Source organism: Sturnira hondurensis, unplaced genomic scaffold (genome assembly GCF_014824575.4).
Source record: "Sturnira hondurensis isolate 20B ecotype Veracruz unplaced genomic scaffold, ASM1482457v3 Scaffold0006301, whole genome shotgun sequence".
Classification (NCBI taxonomy): Eukaryota; Metazoa; Chordata; class Mammalia; order Chiroptera; family Phyllostomidae; genus Sturnira; species Sturnira hondurensis.
In genome coordinates this window covers 933,290-951,522 of record NW_028078932.1, presented here as the reverse complement: position 1 = coordinate 951,522, position 18,233 = coordinate 933,290, and positions in this window count along the sequence as shown.

Below are 18,233 nucleotides of genomic sequence, written 5' to 3'. Positions count from 1 at the left end.
TCTTGCCTGATGTCCGACTCTGCTCCTCCTACTGGTCTGGATGAATGTGTTTATTTTAACTCCTTGGTTGTCAGACTTCCATATAGTTCAATTTTCTGTCAGTTCTGGTTGTTATTTTGTTTCTAAATTGTTGTCCTTATATTGGTTGTGCGAGGAGGCACAGTGTGTCTACCTATGCCTCCATCTTGGCCAGAAATCCAATTTGTGGCTTTTTAAATTCACTAAAATTGTGGTTATTTGTTACAACAACAATAGGAACACCCATTGAAAGAGAGAAGTCAGTTAAATGTAAGATTCAAAACCATTAAAATCCTAGGAGAAAAAATAGGCAGTGTAATCTTTGACGTTACTCTTAGCAAATTTTTTCTGATATATCTCCTCAGGCAAAGAAAACAAAGAAAAATAAACAAATGGGACTACATCAAACTAAAATGTGTTTGCACAGCAAAGGAAAACATCAACAAAATGAAAACACAACCTATTGAATGGCAGAACATATTGACCAATGATACATCTCATAAGGGGTTATATCCAAAGTTCATAAAAATCTTATACAACTCAACACCAAAAAAACCCCAAACAAACAAATGAACCATTTTGAAAAATGGACAGAGGACCTGAATAAACACTTCTCCAAAGAGGACATACAGATGGCCCATAGGCATATGAAAAGATGCTCAATGTCACTAATCATCAGAGAGATGCAAATTAAAACCACAGTGAGGTATCATCTTACACCTGTCAGAATGGCTATCCTTGATAAATCCACAAACAACAAGTACTGGTGAGGATGTGGAGAAAAGGGACCCCTAGTACACTGTTGTTGTGAATACAGATTGGTGCAGCCACTGTGTAAAACAGTATGGAGTTTCCTCAAAGTTTTGGAAACAGAACTGCCTTATGATTCAGTGATTTCACTTCTAGCAATATATCCAAAGAAATCAGAAACACCAATGCCAAAGAATATATGCAGCCTTATGCTCATTGCAGTGTTATTTACAATATCCAAGATTTGGAAGCAGCCTAACTGTCCATCAGTAGACAAATGTATAAAAAACCTATTGTACATTTACACAATGGAATACTGCTCAGCCATACTTTAAAAGCAGAAAGGAAATCTTACCTTCTGTGACACAGAATGGATGGAACTGGAGAGCATTGTGCTCAGTGAAATAATTCAGTTAGAGAAAGACAAATACCATATGATTTCACTTTTATGTGAAAATAAATAAACTAACAAAATTAAAAAAGACTCATTGATACATAGATACAGAGAACAGACTGACAGCTGTCATAGGAGATGGAAGTTGGGGGACTGGGTGAAAAAGGTGAAGGGATTAAGCGCCCCCCCCAAAAAAAAAGCAAACTCAGACACAGACAACAGTCTGGTGAGTGCCAGAGGGAAAGAGGGTGAGGGAGGTAGTAAAGGGTGAAAGGGGGGCAAATGGTGATGGAGCAGACTTGACTTTGGGTGGTGAAGACACAATGCACTGAAACGTATAAAATTTTATTAACCAATGTAAATAGAAAAAAAGAAAATGAGAAGTGGACTAAGTTCGAACAATAAACAATTAGTCCTGCAATACAATAGTCACCTATTTTTCGCCAGCTTATGAATTTTAACAATAAGGTCTGTCCTACTTATCCCTCACCCCAACACATGCAGGGTGGGGCAAAAGTAGGTTTGCACTGGTGAGTAAACAAAACACTGAGTTTATTCTTGTGTTATTTTCCATACAACTGTAAACCTACTTCTGCCAACCCCTGCAAAGCTGGAAGCTGCCACTGGAGCTGTGATCCTTGTTGCTGTCCCAATAGCTAAAGTCTTGTGTCTTTTAGTTTGTGCCTTATCTTTTTGAGCTGCTATACTGAAAACACCATAGATGGGGAGGCTTAATCAAAAGCATTCATTTCTCACATTTCTCGAGGCTGAGAAGTCCCATATCAAAATGCCAGCAGATATAGTGTCTGGTGGGTGCAGTGGTCCTGACTCACAGTCAGTCCTCTACTTGCTGTGTCCTCCTGTTGCAGGAAGGTTGAGAGCTCTCTGGAGGCTCTTTCATAAGAATGCACACTTTATTCATCTCACCTCATACTACCACTGTATGGGGACTTAGGATTTTAATATATGACATTTAGGGGGACACAAATATTCTGTACATAACATTTGGCCTTTTGTAGTCTTCCTGGCTCTATCCCAGTAGGAGTCCTTCATATCAGTCTCAGGTGAATCAACTAATAAGACTAAGTATGAATGCATGCCTCCAACTTGACCCCTCAGTTCTCTTTCTGCTGTCCACAGGCCAGCAGCAATCTTAGGTAGCAACAGTGATTGTGACATCTGGAAGAAAATCAGAGATTGATCTTATTTGACTTCTTTCTTTCTGGGGCACAGCCACAGTCCACTTTATTTCTTTATTTTTCTGTATTGACCTTAGCAGTAAATAACACCAAAATAGAGGAAAGAAAAGATGTTTTTGTGTCACCCCCATCATGTGATAGGCAGAGAAAACATTGTGCTCAGTTATTTTGGCAAACGGCAACTGGCCATGCTCTGTTTGCAAGAAATTGACACAAAGTATACATAAATGACACAGGCTATATATGGCTATCCGAACACACCCAATACTCTATGTGGTTGCTGGTTCCAGTAAGGCAAGACTTGGAGGCTGCTATTGTGGGTCTGAAATGTGAGAAAGGTGGGCAAGGCCACAGTGCTTTAAATGCTCTTTTCCTGCAAGTAAAATTGAGGCTTTTCAGGGAAAGGGTGCTTCTTTGTCTCATTAATGATGGTTTAATGCCCTTCCTCTAGTCATAAAAATTATTTCTTTGTCATCAACTCTAATTCTAGACCCTACTTCCAATACTATGCTTTTATTTTTTTCCATGTTCTGGGGAATAAAGGCTTCTAAACCTCTTTTTTTTTAACCAAGTCTTATGTTGGGGACATTGAAACCCCTGCATCATATATGTTTGTGAACACAACACCTGACTTTGACAGTGATAAACTCCTATTTCTGGTTCATTGCCACTGAGACAATGAACGTGTGGGCAAGAAGTACAGAAAAACACTCTTATGGCTAAGACTGGACACTCCAGTAGCTGTGGCTTTATATTGCCCACTTTAGACAAGCAAGAATATTACACATTGGCCATTTCCTTCAAATGTACAAACTGTAGAAATATCACTGAACTTTCAATATATATTAACATGAAACTTACTAGTGTTTTCACATATTAGTGTTTTTTATTTTAAGTGAATAAGTGATAGCACCCTCATGATAATACTTAAAAGAGAAATCTATGCTAATCTGGAATGTTGATATAACTAAATCATTCACTGCCATCTCTGATATCCAATTATATTTTTAAATTAAAGATAAACTATTGAAAGCTATTTTAGTTTTCTGCTCCCACTTGGTAAAAAAAATTATCTAGAAGCTTGACTAGTTTGTTTGTTATCGGTTTCATAAAGTATGTCTAATGTTTCAGTTTATTTGAGTGAAAGTATTTTAGCCCATGTCATCAACTCTTAAAGGATTTTGTAAGGCAAGGAAAACATGGCTATTTTCTTTCTCATGAATTCAGCATAGATAATAAATATCTTATTTGAAATAGTAATGACCAGAAAAGGAGAGATTTCTAAACATTTCCAAATAATTTTGCTGTGTAAGTTGTGGCATTTCTGTTTAAGCTATCATTGATTATATGCTAACTCTACCTAAATTACAGTATCAGAGAATTAACTAAGTATATTTCATAATTGATTTCTCCCAAAATAAATGTGTGAGCTTTTAGAAGTCATCCAATGTTTGTATGTTGGTAAGCACTACTGCGTTTACTTTCTATTAAAATTCCATCATTAGACACTATAGGAATAATTATAATGAGAGGGTTTTATGCAAGGCTTAATACCAACAATGAAATTTTTTTAAACGGCTCTGTTCAAATTTGTAGGTAAACAGGGAAAAAGTCCTTTGACTGAATTTTTCTAAAATTGATATTAAGAAACTTTGGATTACCCATGCATGTTACTTTCGAATGTCAAACACTTGAAATTGTTCATATTTTCTCCCTCACAACTCTAATAAGTCAACTTTGCCAAAGATAAATCAAAGATCAAGATTTAAAGAAAGGTTTTCTCCCTCTAGTGGTTACACGGGAAAACTGTAAAAATTTAGTAATCTCACTGTTAAAAGTGAGCATCTTGTAAGACTATTATGTAAAAGGTTATTAATTGTTAATGGAGGCCTTAAAGATATACTTAGATTATCAGAAAATGAGACAGTTTATAGATTAGAAGGATATAGATTGCCTACTTTTTAACCCTTTATATACTTTGACTGAAATATGAAATACTATTTACTCCTAGTTGACTACAGAGACAAGTTACTTACTTCCCATAACAAGAAGATTTTTTATTTATTTTTGTGAACAGCCCCTTTCCTCTTCTCAACCTTTATCTACTTTTATGTATTTTGTTTTGTGTTTATTTATTGATTTTAGAGAGAAAGAGGAAGGGAGACAGAGAGAGAGGGAGAGAGACAGAAACATCAGTTTGTTGTCCCACTTATTTAAGCATTCATTGGTTGATTCTTATATGTGCTCTGGCCATGGATTGAACTCACAGCCTTAGCATACCGGGACAATGCTCTAACCAACTAAGCTACTCAGCCAGGGTTAATTATGTGTACTTGTAAAGGCCCAATTAATTCAGGCCATCTTATCCAATTTATCATCATTGTCAAACTCCCTGCTTTAGCCCAATATGACTACCATTTTTCTATAACGTTTTGTTGATGTTAAATTGAACATTTAGTTAAAATGCTCTTCAATAAAATTGTAAGTTCCCTGAGGCTAAGGATTCTTATAAATGTCTTCATGTCTTTTCATATATCTTTTCTGGGCTCTGTATTCATAAATATGCACAAATAGATTAAAAAGCCCAGAAATAAATCTACACACATAGGGTCAATTGATTTTTAACAAGGGAACCAAGACCATTGAATGGTGAAAAAACAGTCTTTGCAACAAATAGTATTGAGAAAGCTGTATATTCAGCACACACAAAAAATGAAGTTTGGCCCTTATATTTCACTATATATAAAAATTAAACTCAGAATAGATCAAAGACCTAAACTTAAAAGCTAAAGCAGTAAAACTCTTAGAAGAAAACATAGATGAAATTTTATAACATTGGATTTGGAAATGATTTACTGGATATGACACTAAAAGTATAGGAAATAAACCAAAAGTAAATTAGACTTTATTAAAATTAAACTTTTGTGCATCTGAGGACACAATCAACAGAGTGAAATGGTAACCCACCAATTGGGAGAAACCACTTGCAAATTATGTATTGGTAAGGGGTCAATATCCAGAATGTATAAATAACTCTTACAACTCAACAGCAAAACCAGAACTATATATGTATACATATATAGTCTGTTGGAAAAAGTCCAGCCATTGTTAATATAATGAGAATGGTTTGAGCAACATCAGTGTAACCTGGCAGCCAAAAAGAGTGAACGAGAATGTGCATGCCTGAACAATGACAACTTCACCGTACTAGTCAGTGGGGGTAGTACATGCTGTTGAATAAGTGTGTGTGTCCACTGCATTCAAAATGACTGAGCAAGTTGAGCAACAGATGTGCATCTAATTTTTTGTTAAGGTTGAATATCCCTCTGCAGAAACAATTCATATGATTCAGAAAGCTGCAGCTATGGGCAACTGGTGATCAGCAGCTTCATCATGACAATGTGTCTGCTCATGCATCATGTCTCATGCAAATTTTTTGCAAAACATCAAATCACACACATGACTTAGGTTCCCTACAGCCCAGAGTTTGTGCCCTGAGACTTCTGGCTTTTCCCAAAACTAAAATCACCTTTGAAAGAGAAGAAATTTCAGGCCATTGATAAGATTCAGGAAAATATGATGGGGCAGCTGATGGTGATTGGGAGAACTGTGTGAGGTCCCAGAATGCCTACTTTGAAGGGGGCTGAGGTATCATTGTCCTATGTACAATGTTTCTTATATCTTCTTCAATAAATGTGTCTTTTTCATAGTACATAACTGGATACTTTCTGGACAGACCTCATGTTTCACATAGACACGAATAACACTATAGTGACAGCCAGACGGAAAGTGGGGGGTGGGAGGAGGTAGAAGTGGGTAAAGGAGGGATAAATGGGGACAGAAAGAGACTTTACTTTGGGTGATGATGTTTTATTGAGTTGTACACTTGATGCCTGTATCGTTTTATTAACCAATGTCACTCCAATAAATGCAATAAAAATGGGTAAAATCCTTCAATAGGCACTTCTCCAACAGCATTTCTCAGTATCATTAACCATGAGGGAAGTGCAATTCAAAAATCACAAACAAATGTTGGAGAGGGTGTGGGGGAAAGGGGACTCTGGTCCACTGTTGGTGGGATTGCAGACTGGTACAACCATTATGGAAAACAGTATGGAATTTTCTCAGAAAACTAAAATTGGACCTGCCTTTTGACCCAGCAATTCCACTGCTAGGATTGTATCCTAAGAACCCTAAAACACCAATCCAAAATAACCTGTGCATTCCAATGTTCATAGCAGCACTATTTACAATAGTCAAGAGTTGGAAGCAACCTAGGTGCCTGTCAGTAAATGAATGGATCAAAAAACTATGGTACATTACACAATGGAATTCTATGCCGCAGAAAGAAAGGAGCTCCTACCTTTTGCAACATCATGGATGGAACTGGAAAGCATTATGCTGAGTGAAATAAGCCAGATGTTGAAGGACAAATACCATATGATCTTACCTTTAACAAGAAGCTAAACAACAAAACAAACAAGCAAGCAAAATATAACCAAATACACTGAAATAGAGAACAGGCTGACAGTGACCAGAGGGGAGAGGGGAGGGAATTTCAGGGGAAATAGGGGAGGGATTTAGAGGAACATATATAAAGGATACATGGACAACTGAGAAGGGTGGAAATGGGAGGGAGGGGGGAGCACGGGGGTGGGATGGGATGGGAGTAATAGACAAAAACTGTTCTTGAAAAATAATTAAATTAAAAAATTGGGGGAAAACACAAAAATCACAATGAGATAACACTTTCCACCTACTAGGATGAATCTAATCAATAAAATGGAATACAGTGTTGGTTCAGGTGTGGAGTAATTGAAACCCTTGCAGCTGGCCAATGGGAATGTAAAATGGTGCAGTGACTGTGGTCAATAATTTGCCAGTTTTTCAAAAACTTAACAGTTTTTCAAAAATTTTAAAATAGAACTATTCTATGACCCAGCAATTTCAATCTTAAATTTATATCCAAAAGAATTAAAAACAGACTTGAACAAAGATTTTTACACTGTGTTCATAAAAGCAGCCTTCAAAATAACCAAAAGGTAGAAACAACCCAAATGTCCATCAGTAAATATAGATACAATCGAATATTATTCACCCATAAAACTGAGCGAAGTTTTGATATATGCTATAACACAGAAGTACCTTTAAAACTTCATGTTTACAGCCTGGCTAGTGTAGCTCAGTGGATTGAGCACCAGCCTACAAACCAAAGGATCACCAGTTCAATTCCCAGTCAGGGCACATGCCTGGGGTGCAGGCCAGATCCCCAGTAGGGGCCATGTGAGAGGCACCCACACACTGATGTTTCTCCCCAGCTCTTTCGCCTTCCCTTTCCCTCTCTCTAAAATAAATAAATAAATAAATAAAATCTTTTAAAAAACACCTTTATGTTTAGTGTAATAAGCCAGACAGAAAAGGGCAAATATTGTCTGAGTGCACTTACATGAGGGTCCCAGAATAAACAAATTCATAAACAGAAAGTTTAATAGGGGGTAGTAAGCATGAGGACAAAAGAAATGAACAGTTATGGTTTAGTGGATACAGATATTTTATTAGGAATGATAACAAGGTTTTGTGTATATATAGTAGTAGTGAAAGTTATACAATACAGTTAATGTTATTGAAGCACACACCCATAAGTAGAAAGATAAATAATATGCTATGGTTATTTTATGGAAATAAAAAGAAGATATGTAATAGTCTGAGACAAGATTATATCAAAATTTGGTAAACCAGCTAAATCATGTGGGCTGACATGCTTTACTGTCCCAAGTTGGCAGGTGTGAGTGTATTGCACTATATTGTTCCTGCCTCTCCATTTATTATGTTCTTTTCATCCTGCTTGCCCAGTGCTACTTCACAGTAGTCACAGTTACCTCATGAGGAAATATTTCAATGGTAGAATTTCATCCTGAATGAATCCTGATCAAACATGTAATCTAATCTTATTTTAAAGATTATGAAGTTAAGGTGAAGGAAGAGTAAGAGTTTGTGAACATTCTCGGAGCCAATTAAGATTATGTGCAGTACTGGGAAGCAATTAACTTAGAGTGTATCAGTAGTAAGATACATAAGAATGTTGGCAGTGTCAGGATGAAATTGTTTAGATACAGTTTAATGCTGAGATTTTTACTTTCAAGCAGTTGCATGATAGTCCATGAATAATCTACAACCCAGGTCATCGAACAACAAAATCACAGTATCTTGGATATAGATTTATTCAGAATGATAAAGTGCAACAAATAAGTATGTATATTTTGGAAGGGAAATTCGTGTGGCTTCGTATAACTTTCTAAATCACAACCAAAATGTCCCCCTTTAGAAAACTCTTCTGGCTCTATTAATATCATACTATCCCCTTTATTTTCTTCATAGTATATATTGCACCCCAAAACTTAATTTACTTATTTATTTCTCTTCTCTCCCTATTGGAACATATACAATCCTCCTAATGTACATCACTGTGTGCCTGGTGCTTAATATGGTATCAGTACAGATCAGGCATTCAGTAGATTTCTGAATCAGTAGATATAACCAAATTCAGGTGGCAAATGGAAGGAAAAGAAAAAGGATGGCTTCAGAAAACTCTACTGCATTTACATAGGAGGGTGATGCCGGGAGAGCATTGAGTTGGACTTTCTGACAGTGAGTCAAAAACCTAAGGAAATGTGAGCCGTTAAGAAAAGATTAGTGGGGGGGGGGAGTGGGGGGAGGAAAATGGAAACAACTGTACTTGAACATCAATTTAAAAAGCAAAAACAGAAAATAAAAGAAAAGAAAAGAAAAAAGAAAAGAAAAGAAAAGAAAAGAAAAGAAACAGTGGCAGGAGGCAGCAATGGGTGGGGGGGATTAAACACACAGAATGAAGTATGGGGCAATATACAGCCTCATGGATGAGACCAGTGCGGCCAACTCTTCCTGACTCAAGTGAGTGAGAGTTGTCTAAGGAAATGTTACGCAATTTGATCTTAATTTAGGCTGAAAATAAAAATGTTTTGGGAGCATCAGAAAAGATTCCACATCATCTGTTATGTAGGCAGACAGCAACAATAAAATATTCTCTTTGCTGTGATGTATAATTGACCTCAGTCTTAAGAAGTCTGGTAATTAGTTCCTGAAAAGTATTATTTGAATGTATGTAATAACTTCTCCAAAGGATGAAGTAAATGTTCTCACACTAGGCAGAGGGTGGGGGAATACAAACAGGTAACACGTAATGTGTCTTGGGGAAACTACAGTCTTCAAATATCATAGATCCAGGTTCCAAATTACTGGAGTTTACAGGAATCCCACTGGGACAACTGTAAACTAATTACAGAATCAGAGAAGCTCACAGTGATGCCTGGAAACAAACATGGTTCTACATATTCAAGCTCTGTTAAAGTAGATATGAAAAATTTATGAAGTCTTGAGGCCCAAACTTTTCTTTACATATGGGGGCTTAGCATTTGGCCCCTATTCTGTGCATAGAAAAGTAAACCCTGTTGACAGGGACTACACAGAGTGTGAAAGAAGTGTGTGTTTCTTCTCTGAGCACAGTAAAGTGTTGCCTGCAATTCCCAAGAAGCCCCAACTTTGGTATACTTGGTATTATGTTCATTTCTTTTGTTGGCACAGCATTTCCCCAAACATTGTCTATTTGAATAAGGCAAGATCATAAATTTTTCCCTTTTTCTTTTTTTAACTTCATTATTGTTCAAGTACAGTTTTCTGTCTATTACTCCCATCCCAGCCCACCCCCCAGGGCTTCCCACCTCCCTCCCATTTCCACCCCCCTTAGTTGTTGTCCATGTGTCCTTTATACTAGTTCCTGTGAATCCTTCTCCTTTCCCCCTGAAATCCCCTCTCCTCTCCCTTTTTCTTTTAATATTGTAAAAGGAAATGATTGCCTTTTTTTCTCCTAGTCCCCTAAATCAGTCTTCTTCCTATATTCCTTGATTTGGATATTCAGGCCCTAAAAAGTTCTCTATTATTTAATATCAACCTCTTGTGAGACATCTTTTCATTTCTTTTTTTCTTTTTAATTCACCTGTATTTGTCACCTTGTAAAGCAGAATGTAACTTCATCACTACAATTCATTCACAAAAGTTGCTCTGAGTTACTTTTGAACAGCTTTACAAACTGCTTATAATTTTGCTACTCTAAACAATACTTTTCTTTGGAAACAAGCCTTATGAGTAGTTCCTCCCATCAAGTTGGTGGGATGGGAGTAATATACAGAAAACTGTACTTGAAAAATAAATTAAAAAATTAGGAAAAAAAAGTTGGTTCAGCTTAGCATACTAATTTCTAGAGGCCATACATGCAGTTGATAACCACCAGGAATGAAAGGTTTAAAAAGCAGATCCTAGGGGATGAAAGTTGTTTCTTGCTTTTGTGTTTAAAATCACTCTTTGTGCTCCCTTAAACTTCATTAAGATATAATTGGAGTTAGTCTTTCAATTTGATGTATTATAACCTGTGCATGCTCTTTCCACATGCTTGATTACTTTTTGCATTTCTCCTTTCGTCTACACTGACCTTTAGAACCCACCACTCCCCACACTCTGGATTGTAATTATTTCTGGAAGGTGTGCTAACCCGTGGGCATACATTCATTTACCTTTGAGCACTTTCTATTTCCCCTCAGTCCCATGCCTCCATTACACCAGCTTGCTCAAATTTATCATGCACTTTCAGCAGACGTCTGTGACTGGATTTGCTGAATATCACACGGCTCAGTTTTCTGTTCCTTAATTAAAATTCAGGCAAGAGAAATAACTGTTTAACTGTTACTCATATCCCAACACAGCAAGTCTAATAAGTATGGTTTGCTCTAAAACCAATCGAGAATTACTCTTTACCTTATTTTTATTTATACTGAGAGAAATTTTGAAGTTTAAAAAGACTTCCATTCTGGAGTGTCTCAATCGTTTTTTTAAATATTAGACAGAATATTTTTGTCTTCTCACTTTGTAGATAATGCTAAAAGTTATCAAATTTTCTGGACTTTATAATGCATTATAATCATTTGACCACCTGTGTCTAAATAACTTCCCAAACAGCACACAATGATACTTTTTCTTCACCTTCCTGAAGTCTTCTAATAGCAGCAACAATACTCCTCTAACCTTTCCCTTTGGACTCCCCTTCAAACTAAATTTCTTGAGTCTGGATACTTTCTCTAGATTTGAGACTACATTTTACTTCCAGGTGTTATTTTTATATACATCGTCCTATTAGAGAAATTTCAATCTCTATTCATGAAAAACAAACATTTGTTTACTATGTATTCTTGGGACAGAGAATGATTCAAACAGATAATTTTTATTATCAAATTGCTTGTGTCTCCAATGCTGTGGAGACTGTTAGGTAAAGAACTTTTGATTACTTTGGAAATATAATTCCTTTGGATATGTTGTTATGATTTATTTTTATGCTTGGCTAATCTTTATACACATAATGATTAGAAAGAGTCTCTGTGAACCTAACGAACTTTTTCTATCCCCAGCTGTTATTCCACAATAAACTTTTTGATTCTTAACTCTATTCCTTGGGGACAAAACCTGTCCTCCTCAGTATGAGTTTCAAGGCCCTCCAGAATTACATTCCATTTAATTTGTACAAACTCTTCACCTTCTTTTCTTGAATATGAAAGCTTCACTTCAGCCATGTCAGTTTTTTTCACTCTGATAAAATTATCCAAGAAGGGAAAAGTTTACTTCTGGTTTTTCGTTTGTGCTTTTTTTCACCAAGTCTGAAATACTCCCTCCTTTCTGTGTGTATCCAAATAATATTGAGTTATATGTCCTTTAAGAAACACATCTTTACTTAGTCCAGATCAACTTACTCAGTATTTTACATAAGTAATTAGTCTGTATCGCACAATTCAGTACTCGGTTTAATACTAAATTGATTATGTTTTAATTCTTCCACAAGCGTAAGTTCTTTTCTTTCATTTGCTTAATTACTGTGTAAGCTCCTTGAGCAGATGGACAATGGTTACATCAGTGTGGTATAGTAGAAATGAAATGGTTTTTGAGTCAGATCAAATTTTTCATTCTGACCTCTCCAGTTATTTGCTGTGTGACCTTTGTGACTCATTTCCTCAAAATTAAAAAGAAAGTGGATAATCATAGCAATTACTTAATGGTATTGCTACTAGGATTAAAAGACATAAAGAATGTAGACTACCTACCTCAAAACTTTGCCCATAAAAATCATCAATAAAGAGGATATAGCTTGGTGGTTAAGGATATAGATTCTAGATCTATATTGCTATAATGAGTAGCTATTAACCACAGGTGACTATTAAAATTTAAATTAATATTAAATAAAAATTTATTCTTCAGTTGCACTAAACACATTTTAAGTATATAATTGCCACATGTGGCAAGTAGTACTATGTTAGACATAGATAGATAACATTTTCATCATCATAGGTGGACAGTGTTACTCTGTAGTTTAACAGATCCAAGTTTGATATGTGTATGCATTTCCTACCTTTGTGATTTTGAGCAAATAGATATATAATATGTCTACATCAGTAAAATAAGGATGATTACCATCTGAAAACATTTTTTGAAAATATGTAATATATTGCCTGACATACCATAGATGCTGGAAAATGCTTGTTATTACTATCATAAATATCAGTTCCTTTCTCTTACTATTAAACATATGTCACAGTAATAGCTACATAATAGGCATTTAAAATACATTTTAATTAAAATATTATGAAACATGAATAGTACTCCTGGTGAGAATTATGCCCAAGGAACACATAATGATTACTCCCCTATAAGTATATACAATGGAACACTACCCAGCCATAAGACAAGGTGAAATACTGCCATTTGCAATAATGTGGATGGTTGTTGAGAATATCGTGCTAGGCAAACTAAGTCAGTCAGAAAAGCCAAGAACCCTATTTCACTCATATGTAGGATATAAAACTGAAACACTTAGACACAACAGTATGGTGGTTACTAGACAGAAAGGATATGAGTTATAGTAAAGGGTAATAAGAACCAAATATATGGTATGGGGGAATGATTTGACTTTGGGTGGTGGGCACACAATTCAATACACAGATCATGTATCGTAGATATGTACACTTTAAACTATGTGATCTTATTAATCAATGTCACCTCAATAAATTTAATTAAAATAAAATTAACAAAAGAAGAATAGTGATCTGTAATTTCATTTTATTATAGTATCCTTATCTGGCTTTGGTATCAAGATTACGCTGGTCTTATAAAATTAGTGTGGGAGTGTTAAGATTTTGAGAAGTTTTGGCTGACCCAGTGGAGGTCACAGATGATCTGAGGAATACAAACTCTTATTAAAAATATTGTTACAGCACTGGCTGGTGTAGCTCAGTGGATTGAGTGTGGGCCTGTGAATCAGAGGGTCACTGGTTCAATTCCCAGTCAGGGCACGTGCCTGGGTTGCAGGCCAGGTCCCGAGTAGGGGACACATGAGAGGCAACCACACATTGATGTTTCTCTCCCACTCTTTCTCCTTCCCTTCCCCTATCTGTAAAAATAAATAAATAAATAAATATTTTAAAAAATATTGTTACATATATCAGGTGTGTGCCATAACATCTAAGCTAGTCATGACCTTGAATCTATGCACCTGATATATGTAAAAATATTTAAGAAAAGAGTTTGTATCTCTCAGATCAGTCATGACCTCCGTAGGGTTAAATATTTGGTAGAATTTAGCACTGAAACCATCAGAACTAGGCTATTCTTTTGTGGTTATTGAATCAATCTCCTTCCTCAATATTAGTGGTTGTTTGGGTCTTTTTATTTCTTCATAATTCATTGACACCAATCTACATATTTATAGAAATTTACCCATTTTTTCTTCGCTTTCTAATTTGTTGGCTAATTATTGTTCATAGTAATTTCTTATGTTCTTTTGTATTTTGGTGGTATCAGTTGTAATGTTTTCTCTTTCATTTCTGATTATATTTATTTGAGTCCTCTGAGTTTTTCTGAGTTTGTATAGAAAGTTTTGCCTATTTTGTTTACATTTATAAAACAACCTTCAGCTTATTTTATCTTTTCCATTGTGTATTTTATTTACTTCTGTCCCGATATTTGTTATTTTCTCCCTTCTGCTAACTTGGGCCATAGTTTTGTTGCTCTTCTCATTTGTTGTAGTACATACTAGTATTGTTTATATGAAATTTGTCTTGTTTCTTAATGTAGTCATTTATCCCTATAAACTTAGAACTGCTTTTGTAGCATCCAATTACTTTTGATATGTTGTGCTTCTAGCTTTATTTGTTTCATAATATATCTTGATATCTCTTGATTTTTTGACCCCTTGGTTTTTCAGGAACTTTCCTATTAATCTCCACTTCTTAAAAATTTCTAGCTTTCCTCTTGGTATTGATTTCCAGCTTTGCACCACAGGAGTCAGGAAAGGTACTTGGTATGATTTTCCTCTTCTCCAATTTTCTAAAACTTATTTGTTACCTGTTATTTAATTTATCCTGGAGATTGTTCCATGTGTCCTTGAAAAAGAATGTACATTTTGCTGCTATGGGATAGGATGTTCTCTATATATTTTTATGTTTGTTTAATATGAAATGTTTTAAGTCCAGTGTGTCCTTCTTAATTTTTTTTTGGTCTAGATGATCTATCCTTTTTGAAAATTGGGTATTGAAGTCCCTTATTAATATTATATTTTTCTCCCTTCATATATGTTAGTGTTTGCTTAAAACATTTAGGTGCTACAATGCAGGGTAAATATTTACAATTGTTAAATTTTACTAATTAATTGACATGCTTATGATTATAAAATAGCCATCTGTGTCTCTTGTTAACATTTTTTTACTTAAATACATTTGTCTGATATAAGTACTGTTACTGCTGCTCTATTTTGGTTTCCACTTGCATGAATCACATTTTGACATCCTTTTACTTTGAGCCTATATGTGTTCTTAAATCTGAAGTGAATCTCTTGTAAGTAGTATATAGTTCAGCCTTGTGTTTTTTGTTTTGTTTTCTTTACAGCCTTTAAGTATATTTTGATTGAAGAATTCAGTCTATTAACATGTAGTAATTATTTATAGGTAATGAATTATTATGATCTGATTATTTTGTGATTTCATTTATATGTTATTTCTTGCTTATTTTATTTCTTATAAATTGTTAACTTTTCTTAATGACATGCCTGGACTCTCTTCTTTTTATTTTTTACTTATTTTTTTCATTGTTTCCATTATGTTTACAAAAAACAACTTACAAATGCAAAGTCTGTTTCAACACTAATAGCAATTTAACTTTGATGGCATACAAAAAATATATTCTTTCATTTCTCCCCCTTTCACATGTTTGATGTCACCATGCATATATCTTAAGAAGCTTGTTCTTGGCTGAGAGGGACCAGAGGGGAGAGTGGAGAGAATCACAGGGGAAAAGGAAAAGGATTCACAGGAACAAGTATAAAGGACACATGGACAATAACTAAGGTGGGGGGGTGGAAATGGGAGGGGGTGGGGAGCACTGGGGGTGCATGGGCAGGGCTGGGAATATAAGACAGAAAACTGTACTTGAACAATAATTAAATAAAAATAATAATAAAAATAAAATAGATCATTCTGAAAAAAAGAAGCCTGTTCTTTGTAAATATTAATACAATCAATAGGTCTCTTGAAATACTGTAGAAGTAAAAATAAGAGAGAAATTGCAATATTGGAAACACAAGATTGGGTCTCATTTCAGACGATGCAGGCATTACAAAATACATAATGAAAACCATTACCTACATAAATTATACACTTGGGTGAAATAGAACAATTCTTTGAAATATATAAACTACCCCCAAATAGATCATTTTAACTGTCATATTTATTAAATATTGAATATATAGGGAGTTCTGGCCAAGATGAAGTCATAGGTAGAAACCCTTCACTTCCTAGTACGACCAAAAGGAGGATAACAACCAATCTAAAATTAATAAAAAACCAGAAGCACCAAAAAGTCAAATAGCATGGAACTCTGACAACCAAGGAATTAAAGGAAAAATGAACCAGAACAACTAGACCAGTAAGGCAGCAGACCAGGTGGCAGGGACTGGCTGAAGAGGAAACTAAGCCTTAGAGCTGACTGCGGAATACAGCAGGGGGTTGCCATGGTGGAAGAAACTCCAAGTCTCACAATGAGGGTTCATTGGAAAGTGGGCTATAGCTGAGCAAGCGAGCCACATTGTTCCCTCTCTGGCCCCTCCCCCACAGGCACTTCCCACAGCACAAAAAAGAGGGTTGCCCTGCCCTGGTGCATACCTAAGGCCCCACCCCCTTACAACTTATTAGGTGCCCTGAGTCAACGAAATATTTCCCACATGAGAGAGCAGAGCAAAACCTCAGAAAGAGAACTAAATGATGAGGACATAGACAACCTATCTGATGGAGAATTTAGAGCTCTGGTAATCAAAATGCTCACAGATCTGATTGAAAATGGTCAAAAAATGAAACAACAAATGAAAAATACCCAAAATGAAATAAAGCAAAATATTCAGGGACCCATCACTGGCAGGAAGGAATCCAAGACTCAAATCAACGATTTAGAACAAAAGGAAGAAATAAACATCCAACCAGAACAAAATGAAGAAACAAGAATTCAAAAAAGTGAAGAGAGGCTTACAAACCTCTGGGACAACCTGAAATGTTCCAATATCCAAATTATAAGGGTGCTAGAAGGAGAAGAACAATAGAAAGACATTGAAAACTTATTTTTTTAAGAAATTGAAGGAAATCTTTCCCAATCTGGTGAAGGAAATAGACTTCAAGAAAGTCCAGGAAACCCAGAAAGTCCCAAAGAAGTTGGACCCAAGGAGGAACACACCAAGGCACATCATCATTAAGTTACCCAAGATTAAAGATAAAGAGAGAATCTTAAAAGCAGTAAGAGGAAAGGAGAGAGTTACCTACAAAGGAGTTCCAATAAGACCATCAGCTGATTTCTCAAAAGAAACCTTGCAGGCAAGAAGGGGCTGGAAAGAAGTATTTTAAGTCATGAAAGGCAAGGACCTACATCCAAGATGACTCTATCCAGCAAAACTATCATTTAGAATGAAAGGAGAGATCAAGTGCTTCCCGGAGAAGGTCAAGTTAAAGGAGTTCATCATCACCAAGCCCTTATTATATGAAATGTTAACAGGACTTATCTAAGAAGAAGAAGATAAAAATATGAACAGTAAAATGACAACAAACTCACAACTATCAACAAATGAATCTAAAAGAAAAGAAAACAACAAAAACAAAAACTAAGCAAACAGCCAGGAACAGGAACAGATTCAGAGAAATGGATATCACATGAAGGGATTTCAGTGGGAAAGGGGAAGGGAGGAATAGTGGGAAAAAAGGTACAGGGAAGAGGAAGCATAATTAGTAGGCAGAAAATAGATGGGGAGAGATAAAAAATGGTATAGGAAACAGAGGACTCAAAGAACTTATATGTACAACCCATGGACATGAACTAAGGTGGAGGATGCTGGAGGGTTGGGAGACAGGGTGGAGAGGGGATAAAGAGAGAAAAATTGGGAAACTGTAATAGCATAATCAATAAAAATACTTCAAAAATTGAATATATAGTTTAAAATTTCCAACCTTTTTTTTCAGTCCCATATGGCTTTAATGTCTCTTTCCACCAAACAATTAAAGAAAAAAATATCACAATTTCTACACAGTTTCTTGTGTAAAACAAACATGTAGAAAATTCTTGGAACCTTATTTATGAAGGAAATATTTTCCTGGTACCAAAAACAAAGACAGTTTAAAAAAGAAAAAAAACCCTACAAATGCAGGTCCAAAATCTCAAAAATAAGAGAATAACAAATTCAAAAATGTATAAGAAGGGTAAGATAC